The sequence below is a fragment of the Terrapene carolina genome, unplaced genomic scaffold (assembly GCF_002925995.2).
Source record: "Terrapene carolina triunguis isolate 2854851 unplaced genomic scaffold, T_m_triunguis-2.0 Scaffold182, whole genome shotgun sequence".
NCBI classification, from domain to species: Eukaryota; Metazoa; Chordata; order Testudines; family Emydidae; genus Terrapene; species Terrapene triunguis.
The window spans coordinates 1,243,980-1,262,383 of NW_020664533.1; the positions used below are offsets into that span (position 1 = coordinate 1,243,980).

The window sequence follows — 18,404 nt, forward strand, 5'->3', positions numbered from 1 at the left end:
AAAAATATAAATACAGGGATTTTTTTTTTAATGGATAAATCAACCTATCTATATATCAGTACAGCATTAGTACATCCATCTGTATTTTATAGAGCTAGGCCAAACCCGTAACTTTTGATCCAACCTGTTCTGAACTTCAGTTCATTTTGCTATGAGTTGGGTTAAACCTCATCGATACTGGGCAGTGTAACTACCACCCTTCATTTAGGATAGTTGTAAGAAGCCAATAAGCTCCTTTAGGTAACCAGGTAGCTGAAATAGTAGAGGCCTTCATTCTCAAAGACGGGCATATATCACAGCCTAAAACAAAGGCATGTGCAAGGCACAGATGGGTGGAGAGGTTTTGCTGGCTATTGTGAAGGTGGTATGTCTGTGAGAGGGATGGTAGAAAGAGCAGAGATGCTGAGAGACAAGGTAGCATCAGATGAAGCCTGAACGAGCACTGGGAGCATGGCCCTGAGAAAAGCTAAGAGAGGGAGCTTTTGGGTAGAGTTCTGGTGAAAACGGGCTTGGAGCCATGAGTAAAGAAACGGTCTTTTGTTGTTTGATTTCTTTTGTGTTCAGGAAAACAGGACTTTGTACATTCTTTTAAAATAAAAAGTATCGCATCAAAGAAACACCTGACTCCATCGTCATTTTCTCCTCCTAACTGGAAAAAAACCTGCAAAACCCAAGCCTCTCGGGTCAAAGAGGGTAGCAGATAAAAACAAAAACCTGATCCAAATGACACTGGGTTTACTTAAGTAAAACCAAAACCTGACTACCTAAAACATTTTCTTTACCCTCCTGAGCTAGGATACTTTGGATAAAATGGAACTTGGATCCATTCACCTAGTTTTGCTCTTGCTTTTGCACAACCAAAACCTAACTGAGATCTTGAAAAAGAAACACACAAACATGGCTACAGAGCATGAAGACTTAAGAGAAGTTTTATTACCCCTCTTCACAGAGTTAATCTATTTAGGATGCAGTGATCATAGGATAAATATGGATTTTGTTTAAATCTAGTCTAAAATATTAGTGGAAGAGTTATATTCTGGTCTACTTTCAATTTTTAAAAAGTATTTGGGGAATGTTCTTGTGGATTGACTGTATAATTATAAATAATATAATATTATAAGAAATCTTAATCTAATTAGAGTTCTCTATTTTTTGAGCTAGTAATTTTGGTGGGAGTGCTGTGGTTTTCCAGTGCTTTGGATGGATCATCTGCTAACTTTCCATTAGTGAAAAACTATGGTTGTAACCATGAGAATTTTTACTTTCTAGAACTTTCCTTTGCATTTATATGGCTCCTTCCAGCCAAGGATTTCAAAGTGCTTTAGAAATATTAATTAATTTTGCTTCTCAGCACTGCTGTGAGGTAAATTTTATTGCATATTATTTACAGATGGATACACTGAGACACAGGGAGGTTAAGTGACCCAGATTACACAGGTAATTAGAGCAGAGCTTGGAGTAGAACGCCAGAACCTGGATTTTTGGTCCCCAGTCTTAACTATTAGAAATATTGCCTTTCACTTCCTAGAATAATATGCAAAGTTTTGAAATGTTAATCCTTCCAGAGAAATGTTTGTTTTCAAACATTTTGAGCTAATTAAATATAACTTGGTCAAATAATAAAAAGGCCATTTCAGAAAATTTCATTCTGTTTCAGAAAATGTGTTTTTTTTTTTTTTCCCTCAGAAAATCTGTTGTTTTTTTTTCCTTGGGACAGTGGACTTTTTAAAAAATTTGGCATATGTGAGTCTTCAGACAGGCAGTAAATTACAAGTTTGAAGTGATGTGGCGTTTGCTACAGTACTTTAAAAATGTCAAAATGTTAAATCATGGCAGATTAGGTAACCTTGGGAGTCTCTCTTTCAACAGATGTTGAGGATTTTAAAAAGCCAAAATGTAAACAATTTACAACATCTGCATCTCTATGCGTGACAGAATTCTGACCACAATCACATCACAGTATTGACCAAAGCAAGCAGTATTTAATTAGAACATTTGAACGTGCATGTAATTAGCAAGTGTATTTGTGTTAATTGATGCCTGTGTATTCTAGGGCTTCTTCGATGAATGCATTCAGCTGTGTGTATCAAGTGTCCTCTTGATTCCTATTTCTTTAGCCTAAAATCTCATGATTTTGGCCTGAGTATTCTTTGTCAGTGGTTTATTTGTTCCTATGTAGAGGGCCAAATTTTACTCTGAGTATGCCTGTGCAATCCTACTTCATTCAGAAGGGTGCTGAATTGTAACTCAGGCCATAATTTGACCCCAATGTGTGGTTTAAAAAAACAACAACCTTTCCCAATTATAATATATGAATAGACAATATTGTGTTATAATGTATGGTCTTCTAATTCTCAAACACAAGGTTGTTATAAATTTCTTCATAGTTCAATTCAATACAATTGAATGATTCACTTATTAACGACAGTGCTCATTAGCATACATCAAAATTATTCCTGGGAGCTAAAGAAGCGAGAGGCTTAGCTTTTCTCTTCTAAGCATGTTTTATCATTATGAGTAGTTTGATTGGGAAATATCTGGTAGGTCTTGATGGGTATAATATAGGAAATAGAGGTGAAAAGGAAAGGCATGCTATGTTAAATTTCAGAGCATTAACTCACACACCTCCTTTCAGCCACTAATGAGATTTGGATGTTGATAGAAATGCTCCTGTAGTTCAAAAGGCAAAATGGTCTCTATTAAGGACAAGATAGTTCAGGCAGTGAGAGGTTTTTAAAACCACAGGTCACCCCCAAAGCTGAAAATAAAGGGCCCAGTCCTCACGTGATTTGACCCAGAGGTTTTTGTTTAGAGCCTTACAAGAAACCATGTTTGGCCTCTGAATGATTAACTTAATTTGTTTCAATTTTCATTTACCAAAGAGGAAGAGGGAGCAAAGGTGTTGGGAGGTAGGAAATATCAGCTGGATTTTTTTTTTTAAGTTGTATGTTTAAAACAATACATAAAAATTTTCAAAAATGATCTTAAGGTTCAAAAATCATTTTTATCTAATGAAACTATGCTTACATTTTACATTTTTTGTTGTGAATAAAGAATCCTTTCATGTTTTTTACTTGCATTAATGATCAACTAGGTAGAAAAGTGGGTGGCATCCAAAATTTGCTCCCTTCCTGGACTTCTTTTTTTTCTTCTGTGGGTTTTTGTTCGTTTGTTTTAAATGTCCTATTAAAAATAAGCTATTCTATAGCAAGAGCTATAACATTTTTGAAGTCCCAGTTCCCAGATTGGGCCACAAATCTATAACAAAACAGAGGGCAAGAATGTTGCGACTTTTCTGAGTGGACATTGGTCAGTCTAGATGGGATTTTACTCGCATAATTTGCACAGACAACAAGTGACCAATACAAGTGCACAGTTTGAGGGCAAACACATGTTGCCTTAAGGTTCCTCAGTTATTTGTCCCTTTTGAGACCAGTTTGAGTATCTAATCTCCGTCTTGCTTGCGTGCTGTCCACCGGCATCTTTATGGAACGGCTCTCTGAGCTCCTCTTCTGCTAACGGTCCCTCTCAAGGTGCTAGTGAGGCTCTCAATTATGTTTATTTAAATACTGATTTTATAATGCTAATCTGGAACCCTAGTCTCTCCACAGCTATTGAAGTGACAATACTGCAGACAAAAATTAAGATAATGACCAAGCTTATGGCGCTGCCAACACTCCAGTATTAGTATAAAGCCAGCAGACAATCCAAATAATAATCTTGAATCAAACCCTTCATTTGCTGCTCCTTGATCCACTTTAACAGCTTGCAAAATGAGGTGCATTTTACAGTGTACCAGGAAGACTAAAAAAATGCAGTCTTTAGTGGACCAAGGAGGGAAGTGAATTCCAAAGTTGCGAGGGCCCTTCCTTGGGAATGCTTTGCCATGAGCCCTCTCCCATTTAAGCTGATGGGGTTCCAATTTGAACACCTTCATTGATCAGTACTGCAATAATATTTTATGGAGAGAGACTGTCTCTCAGGTGACTAGGTTCTAAGCCAGTGGTGAGCAACGTGCTGCCCATCATGGTAATCTGATTGCGGGCCGCGAGACATTTTGCTGACATTGACCATCTGCAGTCATGACCCCTTGCAGCTCCCAGTGGCCGCAGTTCACCATTCCCGCCCAAAGGGAGCTGCGGGACGCGGCAGCCAGCACATCCCTATGGCCTGCCACGTCCCGCAGCTCCCATTGGCCGAGAATGGGAGCCACTGGGAGCTGCAGGGGGCCGTGCCTGTGGCCACTCCAACTCTAACACTCATAGCACTCTGGCTAAAATCCTCATCCATAGGGAAACTTTCAGTGAAATATAGGCTCATTGTTCATGCCTTTATTGGTAAATGTCTCTGGAGTACCATTTGACCAAGTCCTTAAAGATCTCCCAAAGAATTTAAAAAACAAACAAAAGAAATAACTCTCCACTACTAGATCTTATTTCCATCCCAAACCTGTCTTTAGATATTGTTATGTTTTCATTGTACAAACCAGGAAGAAGAGCAGCTTTTCATTGCTACAAGGCAAGGGAATCAGTAAGAGTATGTTTACAATGAAGTGTAAGTCCAGGGTTTGAGCTCTGGCTCAAGCCTAACCATCCTTCTGTCTACACACAAATTGTGCTAACGTAGGGTTTGGACCCAGGATCCCACCGAGGTGGAGGGTCTGTGTCTGAGTCCAGCTGGGACCCAGGCTTCAAGCCGTATTGCATTGCAGTGTAGATGCAGCCTTGCTGGCTTCATGCTCTGGGAGTCCACCAAAAGTATTCCACAGTCCCATGGGCTGGCTTTTTTTGACACCTGGACAGTCAACCTTGGTGGACAGTCAAGTTTTCCCACACTGAGCCATGAACAAAGGACTAGAGCAGCCACATTTTGGGATGGCACTAGGAAGTTTGGGATATGGGTGGTTGGACTTGGGCCCACATAATGCAGTGTAGTCGATGGAAACCCAGGTTGGGACCCAAGGTTCAGCAGTTCCTAACCTGGGGTTACAAGAGTGCAGATGCTCAAACTCTAAGTTAACAAACACACAGTCTGCTAACTCAAGTTTTACTCACTCTGGTCTTACCCTACAGTCTAGACATACCATTAGAAGCGAGGGTTTCAGGGTGCTGTCACACACATATAGAGACAATTGCAGTCACCTTCATAGAATCATAGAAGATTAGGGTTGGAAGAGACCTCAGAAGGTCATCTAGTCCAACCCCCTGCTCAAAGCAGGACCCAACCCCAACTAAATCATCCCAGCAAAAGCTTTGTCAAGCCGGGCCTTAAAAACCTCTAAGGATGGAGATTCCACCAGCTCCCTAGGTAACCCATTCCAGTGCTTCAGCACCCTCCTAGTGAAACAGTGTTTCCTAATATCCAACCTAGACCTCCCCCATTGCAACTTGAGACCATTGCTCCTTGTTCTGTCATCTGCCACCACTGAGAACAGCCTAGCTCCATCCTCTTTGGAACCCCCCTTCAGGTAGTTGAAGTCTGCTATCAAATCCCCCCTCATTCTTCGCTTCTGCAGACTAAATAAGCCCAGTTCCCTCAGCCTCTCCTCATAAGTCATGTGCCCCAGCCCCCTAATAATTTTTGTTGCCCTCTGCTGGACTCTCTCCAATTTGTCCGCAGCCTTTCGGTAGTGGGGGGCCCCAAACTGGACGCAATACTCCAGATGAGGCCTCACCAGTGCCGAATAGAGGGGAATAATCCCTTGATCTGCTGGCAGGGCTGGCTCCAGGTTTTGCCACCCCAAAGGGAAAAAAAAAAAAAGCCGGAGTGCTGCCCCTGAACCCCAAAAAAAAAAAGGGCTGGAATGCCATCCCTTGAGAAGTGCCGCCCCAAGCACATGCTTGGAACGCTGGTGCCTAGAGCCGGCCCTGTCTGCTGGCAATGCTCCTAGTAATGCAGCCCAATATGCCGTTAGCCTTCTTGGCAACAAGAGCACACTGTTGACTCATATCCAGCTTCTCATCCACTGTAATCCCCAGGTCCTTTTCTGCAGAACTGCTGCTTAGCCAGTTGGTCCCCAGCCTGTAGCAGTGCATGGGATTCTTCTGTCCTAAGTGCAGGACTCTGCACTTGTCCTTGTTGAACCTCATCAGATTTCTTTTGGTCCAATCCTCCAAATTGTCTAGGTCACTCTGGACCCTATCTCTACCCTCCAGCATACCTACTTCTCCCCCCAGCTTAGTGTCCTCTGTGAACTTGCTGAGGGTGCAGTCCATCCCATCATGCAGATCATTAATGAAGATGTTGAACAAAACTGGCCCCAGGACAGACCCTTGGTGCGCTCCACTTAATACCGGCTGCCAACTAGACATTGAACTGTTGATCACTACCCTTTGTTAATCAGTAAACCCATTTTCACTTTTAAATCCAGAGGAGCATTCTCTCTTTAGTTCGTTGTTTAAGATCCATTTTCACAAGCAGTTACTACATAGATTTCCTCCAATTTCCCTTTACTCCATATTGTTCATTCATCTGTCTTTCTACATAGTTGCAGTCAAGCAGCTCCTTACAAGGCTACCAATAACATCATTTACTTCCGATGGAAGAGTCATAGAACCTTTTCAATCTATATCAATTTTCAGAGTACTCTGAATGGTCCCACCCATTGTGTCAGCCCCAGGATGTTCCATCTGCCTTAGGGTTTGGTCAGTTATTGTGTCTGTTGTTTCACAGAATTACTTGCCCTTTATGGAACTGAAAGCTGTTTCTTTGTGCATTCTGATCACTCTTCAAGACCAAAATTATTAATATTTGTATTGCAGTAACACTCAGAGGCCCCAGTTAGGGATTGGAGCTCCATTGTGCTAGGCATTGAAAACACCCAAAAAAGAAGAGTTCCTGCCCCAAAGAGCTCACAATCTAAGTATATTTTGAGAGACAACAGATGGATACAACAAACAGATGGAAGGTGCACAACGATAACAATGAGACTATTATGATCAGCATAATAAGCAGCTGTGACCATATACCGGCCATCTAACCAACAGCATTGCTACATTTTCCTTGGCAACTGCATCTCCGGTTCTGTGCTATGGAATGTCTTACATCTCAGAGAGCTTACAAAACACACATCAATTGTACTGTATTCGCACTCCACAAGAAACAGGGATCAAAGTAATCCCCTACTTCATTGACAGCTAAATCTGTGTCAGACCCATCCCTAGAACTTTGTTTGTTTATCTGGAGATCTGTTTTTTGCACTTGGCACGGCTTTCCTCCGTAGGCAGGACAACCAAAGTAATGTCAACCATTCAGAAATTTCAAACTGTGCAGCACTGCTTTCTTCACCGGAGAATGCAGCCATGCAGCTGTTTTCTATTCTGCTTTGAGCTGGTCTTCTCTGGGATCACTTCCATCCTGTGACCCTACAGTTTTTACTACTTTGAGCCAGAATCAGAAAAGACCAGAACTTAGACAATCTGATAAGTTTCCTTCTTTGGGTAAACTTTTCTTCCTTTTGGTGGTTCTGGACATTCATTCTGTTAAAGGGCACCTCTTTTTCAGATCCTCAGTGGACTGTTCTAACAAAAGATGTGACTCGGTCTGGTACAAATAGAATTTGTCAGAGGAATTTGTCTAAGTCCTGCTTAGAGTCAAAGCAACATATAAGTGTTCTAGATCTAGGAAACACAAGAAAAGTCCTCTTAGTTGTACAGGGCTTCTCTTAGGCAACCTTGTGCTAGTCCAGATAGTTACTCAGGTGCAGGCTATTTAAACTACCACTGGAGACCAACAGTCCCTCATTCCTCTTCAAATGTTCTTCTGGGCAGTGAAAAACCTCACTGCTCTAAGAGCTGCCCATTTCACATTAAAAATAAATTTTAGGCTCAGATGGACTGAGTACAAACTTTGTTCCCCTAGGAAAATGTGGTCTCTTCACCATGATTATTTCAGTCCCTAATGAACAGGTTGGGTATCCTCAACCTGTGTCTCCTCTTGTTCTGTGAATGCTCAGCTTCCCAGGTTTTGCTCCAGATACTTCAGTTGCCTAGCTTGTCTTCTTGAACTGCAGGTACCAGGGTCTTTTTATTCTTTTTCCATTCCCTTCCTTGGAGGATGGTCAGAAAGATAGAAGACACAAAGGCATAAGACATCCTCCTGGATTCTGCATGACCAAGAAGGATCTCATTTGCAGACTGGATCTAATTGTGCATAGAAATAAGGGTCCTTTTGGGGGTATCCAGTTGTATAACTCTGTGTCATTCCTTCATCAAGATATTCAGATCCTTATCCTGATTATTTGCGTGTAAAGACTAACCCTTGACTACAAGAGGATTTCAGATATTCATTGAGACCCTCTTTAATATCTAGAATTGAAATCCTGGCCCCATTGAAGTAAATATCCTAAAAGTTGTTTTTCTGTACACATCAGCTATTATGTGATCTGGAAGATAATCCAACTGTGGTATAAGAAGTCACCTAAGTCTGCAAAAGATTCCTCCCAGGAAAATGGTAGATATTTTTTTTCATCCATGCTTTGATTGAAGGCATTGTTAGCAGTGCTCAAAGGCAAAAAGTCCTGGGAGAAGGAAGGGGATCATCCTGCAACATGGTATGGTTAGCGCATATTGGTCAAACAATTTTTAGTAAAAGTTAAACCTCCTGTTAAGTAAATGATCCATACCCAAAAGCTGAATCTAGGAGTTACAGAAACTTCCCAGAGAAAGACCTTTACCTCCGAGATGGAGGAGGGATGATCACAAAGTTTCTGTGTGGTCCTTATACAAGCTTGTGTAGATATTCTAGAGCAAGCTCGCAGCAGTTGCAGCTGGTGACAGAACCTCACATCTCTTCTTGAGAAGTAATCTCACCATGGTGTGTATAGAAGTTGTTACAACCTGCCCTAGTACCCCCTCTACTCACACCAATCTGTTGCAATTGAACCCCTTCAAGGAGTCCTACATGCTTCCAAGTGAACTGGGTCTGGGTAGCGTCTAGTCACTGTTTTTAGCTCTGGTAGGGTGACCAGGTGTCCGGTTTTCGACCCAGTCAAAAAGGAATCCTGGCAGCTCTGGTCAGCACCACTGACTGGGCCATTGACTGTCTGGTTGGCGGTGCCGCGCAGCGGGACTGGCAGGGTCCCTGCTAGCTGCCGTGCCGCACGGCTCCCGGGAAGCAGTCGGCATGTCCGGCTCCTAGGCTTAGGGGCGGCCGGGGTGTGTGTGTGCTGCGTGTTGCCCCATCACCATTTCCGAGTGCTGAGAATGGAGCTGCACCCCCAACCCACTCACTGTATGTTGTTGACTAGTAATTGCAGAAGAGCCAATGTATAATACATTTCTCCCCACCTTTGTCTAGCTACATTATAAACTCTTCATTGCAGACTCTCTCTTTATATGTGTATGTCCAGCATCTACCATCCTGGAGCCCTGATCTTAATTGGGGTCTCTAGGCACTAAACAGCAATTGTAATAATAGATTATGTGGAAGTATATATGTTAGTGCATGCTAGATGTGTACACATGAATACACGTGTGTAGCTGCATTTAGGTGTGGGAGTCAGTTTCTTACTGATTTATTTAGATAGGTATATGCATAGGTGTACATTTCTGTGGTTGTGCTCTATGGATTTGTATTTGGGCTTCAGGAGTGGGTCTTTAATGAACCCATTGCAGCTGTGATAATGTGTGGTCCTAATGCCACACATAAAATTACTAGGGCTGTCAAGCGATTAAAAAAATTAATTGCGGTTAACCGCACTGTTAAACAATAATAGAATACCATTTATTTAAGTATTTTTGAATGTTTTCTACATTTTCTAATACATTGCTACCTTGATATAACTCCACCCGATATAACACGAATTCGGATATAACATGGTAAAGCAGTGCTCCGGGGGGAGAGGAGGGCGGGGTGGGGCTGTGCACTCTGGTGGATCAAAGCAAGTTCAATATAACACAGTTTCACCTATAACGCGGTAAGATTTTTTGGCTCCCAAGGACAGCGTTATATCGAGGTAGAAGTGTATTTTGATTTCATTTACAACACAGAATACAAAGTGTACAATGCTCACTTTATATTTATTTTTGATTACAAATATTTGCACTGTAAAAAACAAAAAGAAATAGTATATTTCAGTTCACCTAATACCAGTACTGTAGTGCAATCTCTTTATAATGAAAATTGAACTTACAAATGTAGAATTATGTAAAAAAAATAACTGCATTAAAAAATAAAACAGTGTAAAACTTTAGAACCTACAAGTCCACTCAGTCCTACTTCAGCCAATCGCTCAAACAGATAAGTTTGGTTACAATTTGCAGGAGATAATGCTGCCCATGTCTTGTTTACAATGTCATCTGAAAGTGAGAACAGGCGTTCGCATGGCACTGCTGTAGCTGGCATTGCAAGATATTTACGTGCCAGATGCGCTAAAGATTCATATGTCCCTTCATGCTTCAACCACCATTCCAGAAGACGTGTCCATGCTGATGAAGGGTTCTGCTTGATAACAATCCAAAGCAGAGCGGACCGACGCATGTTCATTTTCATCATCTGAGTCAGATGCCACCAGCAGAAGGTTGATTTTCTTTTTTGGTGGTTCGGGTTCTGTAGTTTCCGCATCGGAGTGTTGCTCTTTTAACACATCTGAAAGCATGCTCCACACCCCATCCGGCCCAGATTTTGGAAGGCACTTCAGATTCCTAAACCTTGGGTCGAGTGCAGTATCTATTCTTAGAAATCTCACATTGGTAGCTTCTTTGTGTTTTGTCAAATCTGCTGTGAAAGTGTTCTTAAAACAAACGTGCTGGGTCATCATCCGAGACTGTTATAACATGAAATATATGGCAGAATGTGGGTAAAACAGAACAGGAGACATACAGTTCTCCCCTAAGGAGTTCAGTCACAAATTTAATTAGCACATCTTTTTTTAACGAGCCTCATCAGCATGGAAGCATGTTCTCTGGAACGGTGGCTGAAGCATGAAGGGGCATATGAATGTTTAGCATATCTGGCATGTAAATACCTTGCAACACCGGCTACAAAAGTGCCATGCGAATGCCTGTTCTCACTTTCAGGTGACATAAATAAGAAGCAGTCAGCAGTATCTCCTGTAAATGTAAACAAACTTGTTTGTCTTAACTATTAGCTGAACAAGAAGTAGGACTGAGTGGACTTGTAGGCTCTAAAGTTTTACACTGTTTTGTTTTTGAGTGCAGTTATGTAACAAAAATAATTATATTTGTAAGTTACACTTTCACGATAAACAGATTGCACTACAGTACTTGTATGAGGTGAATTGAAAAATACTGTTTATCATTTTTACAGTGCAAATATTTGTAATAAAAATAATAATATAAAGTGAGCACTGTACACTTTGTATTCTGTGTTGTAATAGAAATATATTTCAATATATTTGAAAATGTAGAAAAATATCCAAAAATATTTAATAAATTTCAATTGGTATTCTATTGTTTAACAGTGCGATTAATCTCGATTAATTTTTTTATCGCAGTTAATTTTTTTGAGTTAATTGCGTGAGTTAACTGCGATTAATCAATAGCCCTAAAAATTACAATAGTGAACAAAAAACATGGAGCTGGTTACAAAAAATGGGAAGAGGAGAGGGAAAGAATCATTAAAACCTTTATGAAATTTCTTTTTTTTAAAATTACCCTTTTTGACTATTTTGCTGTCCGCTCTAGCGTCCTGTAGCAAATAAAACCTGAAATTAGGATAGTACATCTGTCAAAACAATAAATATGCCTGTTTGGGCCTTGTAGTGAAAATGAGCATGAGTGTGTGGGTGGGGGAGAGCAAGCGACGGAGGGAGAAGGGATGGAGTGAGCAGGGAAGGGGCGGGGCAAGGGTGTTCAGTTTTCTGGAATTAGAAAGTTGGCAACCCTAACCTCTGGGTCTATAGGCAACATCCCTGGTCTAGAACTTCTTGTCTGATTCCCTTCCTTGGAACATGGAACTCTGCAGTCCAAACGCCCTAGACTCTGAAACCAGTGCTTCAGACTTCTTCAAACTCTCGAATCACTTTCATATCCTCCCCCAAAGTTCTCTGGAGGTTGTGGGCTCTCTGGGCTTCTAGTTTAACTCCTTTGGGGATGATGTGGTAGGTAAGCAAGGAATACAGGTTTAGCAAAGGAATTTCTTGACCACAGAAACTTTACTCTGAGAAAGCACTTGAGAATTACAGACCCTTGAAAAATAACATAGTCCTGAGTCTTCCCCTCTGCATGTCTGATCTCACCCCTTCTGTGAGTCTGAGGTTTGTCAGCATTTCAAGCTGTGTAGAGTGCCTCCTGCACATCCTGCTTACAAGTGGCAATGGTTGGCCCCTCCCTCAGAGCAACGCCTCCTTTTATATTGTAAGTGGTATATCATTCATAGTTTCATCCACATTGTTCCATCAGTAGGGTGAAGGACAGGGTTTATATTGTGTCGCCCCACATGCACACACCCATGGAAGAAGGCCACGTGCTTGGCTTCCAAATCTGAAGATCTTGCACAGGGCATGCAGGCCCTGTGCAACCACATCAGTTTATGGCCCCCCCGTTGCTCTCCCCAGCTCCATTATATAGGTATATATACATAAAATCACTTCATTTTCGATTCCTCTCATGATTGTGGCCTGTTTTGGTGGAATGGGCTGGTGCACATCCCTTTGACCCTGGCCCTTCCTACATGTGGTCCTCTGGACTCATGGAGGAATCTCTGCAGTGATTAGGGGATGGGATGCTGGGGAGAGAGTACTGCTGCAGATGTGGCTGACCCTCCTCTGCTTGCAGGCAGAGGGGAACAAATCCATGCACAGATCATCCCCTCCACGTGCAGCTCAACAGGGCCCTATAATGGCTTAAAGTTCCTTATCAGTTTTTTTGTTATGGTACGTGTAACCAGTGAGAAATGAGAGAGTTCTGATATTTTGTTATCCCTTCTTTTGACACCAGTGCCCTGTTGCCCTTCTGTTGAATGGTAACACGTGTGCGGGGCCTCGCAAGTAACTAACAGCAACACACCATGTCTTCCTAAGGGCTGGTCCACACTACCCGCCTAATTCGGCGGGTAGAGATTGATCTTCTGGGATCGATTTATCGCGTCTCATCTGGACGCGATAGATCGATCCCAGAAGCGCTCCCCCGTCGACTGCGGAACTCCTGCTCGCCGAGAGGAGGAAGCGCTGTCGACGGCGGAGCCTGCCTGCGCCGCGTGGACCCGAAGTAAGTACTTTTAGTTTGATATAGGAAACGTCGACTTTAGCTATGCTATTCTCGTAGCTGAAGTTGCGTTTCCTATATCGATCCCCCGCCCCAGTGTGGACCAGCCCCAACAGTCAAATCTTGCTCAAACGCTAGGAGAAAAGAACTTCAAAGAACACTAGTGAATAAAATAAAGATGAGATACTGAAATGAATATGAACTGATGCATCGCAAAGTCTGAGAACACACACAGTTGTGGAAACATTTTTTTTTTTATTATATTCAGTTTTGATAAGAACGTAAGGAGCTGGTAACACTGTGATTTGTGGCCAATATCTCTCCATTTTAGGGCTAGAGAGGAATGGTAGATATCTGCATAGTGATATTGAGTTTGTTGGAAAGGAAAAATTTAAAATAATAATGAATAATAACAGGAAAATTTGCTCTGACCTCAGTTTAATTGTTGTTCAGGTGCTTGCTTTCTGAGCATGAAGACAGAAAAGTTTGTCTAGAAGCTCTTAATAGTTATGAAAAGGTCTGTCCACTAGATGTCATTCACGTAATCTAGTAATGTTGCAGCATGTATTTCTGAGCTGCTGTTTAGGCTGAATGATGTAAATTATCAGAATTATAAGCTGCTTTTTCATATAAATGCTATCCAGTGTATATGGCACTTTGCAAAGTAACATCCCGTTATTCTCTGTGTGTAATTTTTTTTTTGTCTAATAAACTCTTTTCTTTTAATGTTTTTACCTGTAACTACCCTGTTGCTTGAGCTCACTGGTTATATAACTGCACCCAACTGAACTCTGTATATCCTCTAATTTTACTGGTGGGCAGCTGAGTGTAGAAACAGCGACAGTGCATTTTGATCTGTACAGTGACTATCAAGCACAGCATGAAGGCCAAATTACCCTGTAATTAATATCTACCGTTCTTTTCTAAACTCTTCATACTTCTTAAGGGAGGATTTTTTAAAAAGTGGCATGCATTACCATTTAGAAAAAGCACGAAAAATTCCCTAAATTTACAGAAATAATCGCTACCAATATAAGGGCCTTATAATTGCATCCATGCTAAGAGCTTGTACTATATCGGTGTATATATAGCACTTACAAAGGTGTTAAGCAATTTGAGTTTGAGTAACAACAGGAGCTAAAACTCTAACCTAGGCATACCCCTAGGGCTCGATCCTCACCTTGTGTAAATTGTTATAGCAGTTGAGGTCAGAGGAGCTAATACACTTTACTTTAGCTGGGGATCTGGCCCCTGTTAGTTTAAATGCAGTTTTAACACCTTTGCAAGGAGGCAGCATAGGGTCAACCCCAACCAACTAACATGATTGTCAAGGTAAACTGCATCTAGGCATAGTGGTGGGTGGTGTTTCTAATTGGTTAGCTAACTTGATTTTTAAAAAAAAGTCTCTTCCTAGTCTAGACGTTTCCGATGTGTCCTAACTTTTTAGAGCTTGCTTTTGGAGAGAGCTTAGTATTGCAAGACCTGAGAGAGAACAACGAAATAGTTAGGAAAGGGAGACAGCCTTATTTTTAAAAAAATAAAAATTCCTTACAAAACTTAAATTTGAATCTAATCCTTAGTTTGGGAGTTAACTGCTCTTGTGTTTTCACATACACAGATTACACTGATATAAGATACGTTGAGGCAGTGTTACCTAGTGAATAGAATACTGCACTGGGAGACATGGGTTCTATTCCTGGCTCTTTCACTAGCTTGCTGGGTGGTGTTCGGTAAGTCACGTCACTGCTCTGTGCCTCAGTTTCCCCATCTGTAAAATGGGGATAATGATACTGACCTCCTTTGTAAGTGCTTTGAGAGCTACTAGTGAAAAACACTAGATAAAAGCTAGGTTTTATCATTATAAAATAATAGTAGTCTTACTCCACCATAGGTATATTCACATTAGAATGGGATTATTAAGGAATCTTACAGGTGAGCTACAAAGGGGAAAGAAATAGTTTGTGTCTCTTCTGTTTTTTTAAACTGTATAAAGAAAGCCTGAAAGATTTTTGTCACCATAAAGTTTTTTTTTTTTCTGTTTTTTTTTTTTTTAAATTAAAAGTCCAGGTTCTATCGACCTTGAAAGACTTTATGGTGACTGGAAAACTGTGAAATGAGGACACCCCGAGAGTCAAAAGACTGAACACTGAGCCCTTGAGAGAGTATGGGATTTTTTTAGTCAAATTAGAAAACTATTTTTGTTTATAACAAATTTACACCAGAGCATAATGCATGTTTGGGATAGTTTTGTTAAATACCCCTCCACCTTCAGTGAATATGTGAGACTTGCACATCTCTGAGACACCCAAGAGGTCCTCCAGCAAAATTATGGAAGACCAGGCTTGATATTCATGGTATTTCTGAGGTTTAAAATCAGTCTGGGTAAAAAACATAACATGTTCCTTAAAAAAACAACAACAAAAAAACAGGCCTTTTAAGTGTATCATAAATAAAAATGGGCATAAACTCAACCTTTAATTGACTCTCCGTTGTAATGGTTCTGTAATGAGTTGTTATTCAATGTGATCCTGCATTGTAACAATCCTCTGCTATGTATATTAGCCACAATATAAACAAACAACAAGGTGATCTAGTGTTAGGTGGAGAAGCATCAGCTGAGTTGTAATGCATTATCAAACGTAGCATCAAGACAAGGAATATAAAATATTATGCATGCCAAAGTCATCCTGTCTGATAATGTTTCATACAAATAGAGAGAATTCTTCTGACCTTGTCAAATTTATCCTTGGGCAGTGTGGTTATGATAGTGATTACAGAGTTCTGGCCATGAATAATAATTTTAACAAAACAACCTTTTCTTTTTGTAGTATACAAGTAATTAAATTTGCTCTTTGAGGAAGGGCTGCCTTTTAATTTTGTACAGTGCCTAGCACAGTGAAGCCTGATTCTGATCTAGCACCTTTAAGCTCTACTGGAAGACAAATAATACATAATAATGAATTATATTTTTCTCTTTGTAACCCCCTGTTTCTTTCTGTAATATAAGATTGTATTATTTTAAAATGATTATAGGATTTGATTTGGTGCTTTTCTTATATAAAGACAACTCAGTTTAAGTACACATCCTTGTCAAATGAAGTTGTGGGGGGGGGCATTAAAATTATAATAGCATTTCTAAGTGAATCATGAAAGACTGAAGTTTATTCACTGTATATAATGGTGTGTGTGTGTGTAAGCAACAGAGAGAGAATCTAGTCAGGAAACCAAATTTACATTCTGCAACGATTTGAGTTTTTGGAAATCAGTTTCATGACCGCTATTCACTGGTGTATAGCAGTGAAGCTGACAAAAATTGAGTCCGTGCTTTCAGAGCTGCGCTCCAAAAGACGGAATGCAAAGATCTACGAGAAGATCTCTAAAGCCATGGCAGAGAGAGGATACAGCCGGGATGCAACGCAGTGCCGCGTGAAAATCAAGGAGCTGAGACAAGGCTACCAGAAGACCAAAGAGGCAAACGGACGCTCCGGATCCCAGCCCCACACATCCCGTTTCTACGAGGCACTGCATTCTATCCTAGGTGCGGCCGCCACCACTACCCCACCACTGACCGTGGACTCTGAGGATGGGATATTGTCCGCGGCCGGTTCCTCCGACATGTTAGCTGACGGGGAAGATGAGGAAGGAGATGAAGAGGACGATGCAGTCGACAGCGCTTACCACGCTGATTTCCCCGACAGCCAGGAGCTCTTCATCACCCTCACAGAGATCCCCTACCAACCGTCCCCCGCCGTTACCCCAGACACAGATTCAGGGGAAGGATCAAGCAGTAAGTGTTTTAAATATCTTAACATTTATTTATAACAGAACTTGCATATTTTAAACATTAACAATAGCTAAAGTGCTTTCAAGTATGTAAACTTTTACTCATAACAGAACAGGAAGATTTGAAATATTAACAATGGGTAAAGTGCTTCTAAACATGTAAACAGGAAAGTGCAACAAAACGGGAATCTGAACAAAGGGTATCATGATTATTGTGTCTTTGGCCGCTTCAATGTATAGTCCGAACCATTTTAAGAAAATTCAACAATGTCTGCTTCATGATTACACTGCCCAAGACGCTCCACTCTTTTGTCCCTCCAAGGGCACCGAACCCAAAAACTGGTCGATGTGTCCGGGGATAGAGGCGAGATCCCCTGGGGAGAACTCCTCATAGGCCTCCTGCAGGTGTCTTTCCAGCCTAATTATCAGGTTCCTTGGCAGGGAGAGCTTATTAGGCCCCCCGTGGTAAGAAACGTTTCCCTGCCACAACGCCAGCAGGTATTCGGGGATCATGGCCTTGCAGAGCATAGCAGCAAATGGCCCCGGTTTCTGCAGGCTGTCCCGAAGCATCCTCTCCTTCTGGCTCTCCGAGACCCTCAGGAGGGTGATGTCTGGCATGACGCCCTGCTTTGAATTAGGTAGGGGAAAGTTAGTATTGGGACTGCTTGCCCGTTCCTTTACAGAACTGCAACCGCCGGTTTACAGCCACGCGGTTTACAGCCGCGAGGGGCTGGGACAGGGGCAGAGTTCATGCTTGCAGGATTGCTGCCAGCAGAGACTCGCATTGCTTTCTATGTGAAAGGAGGCCAGTGCCACTCTTAAAGTTTTAAGCAGCCACAAGTCTACGGCTTACCATGTTTGCCAGCTAGACAAAGTCCGGTGTCCTGCCTCGCTCCTCAGCTCGCCACAGCAAGACCGCAGGCACTGTAGGCGAGGGCCGAAAATTCGACCTTGTCCTCAGTGCGCGTGTGATAGGTGCTCTTCATGGTCTTGTTCACAGAGAAAGACTATGTTCTCTGTTCACAGATACATTGATCTGTCTCAGGAATTCACTCCCTTTTTCCAATTCCCACAGCCACATCTGCCCAAAGGCTAGCGCACATTAGGAGGAGGAAGAAGAGGACACGGGAAGACATGTTTGCTGAACTAATGGGATGTTCCCGAGCCCAGGCAGACCAGCAGACACAGTGGAGGGAGAACTTGTCCCAAATGCACCGGGCAAACATGGAACGGGAGGAGAGGTGGCGACAGGAGGACCAGCAGGCGACTCAAACGCTGCTTGGACTAATGAGGGAGCAAACGGACACGCTCCGGCGCCTTGTGGATGTTCTGCAGGACCGGAGGGAGGAGGAGAGAGCTCCGCTGCAGTCTCTCTCTAACCGCCCTGCCCCGCCACCAAGTCCCATACCCCCCCTCACCCAAAGTCCAAACACGGAGGGGCGGCAGGGGCCGTGA

At 42.0% G+C, this 18,404-nt stretch overlaps 1 protein-coding gene across 2 annotated transcripts in view; it reads left to right on the forward strand.

Annotated features, from left to right (window-relative positions):
• LOC112113496 (succinate--hydroxymethylglutarate CoA-transferase) overlaps nucleotides 1–18,404 on the forward strand; it is a 579,588-nt gene that overhangs the window by 96,794 nt on the left and 464,390 nt on the right. The window lies entirely within an intron of this gene.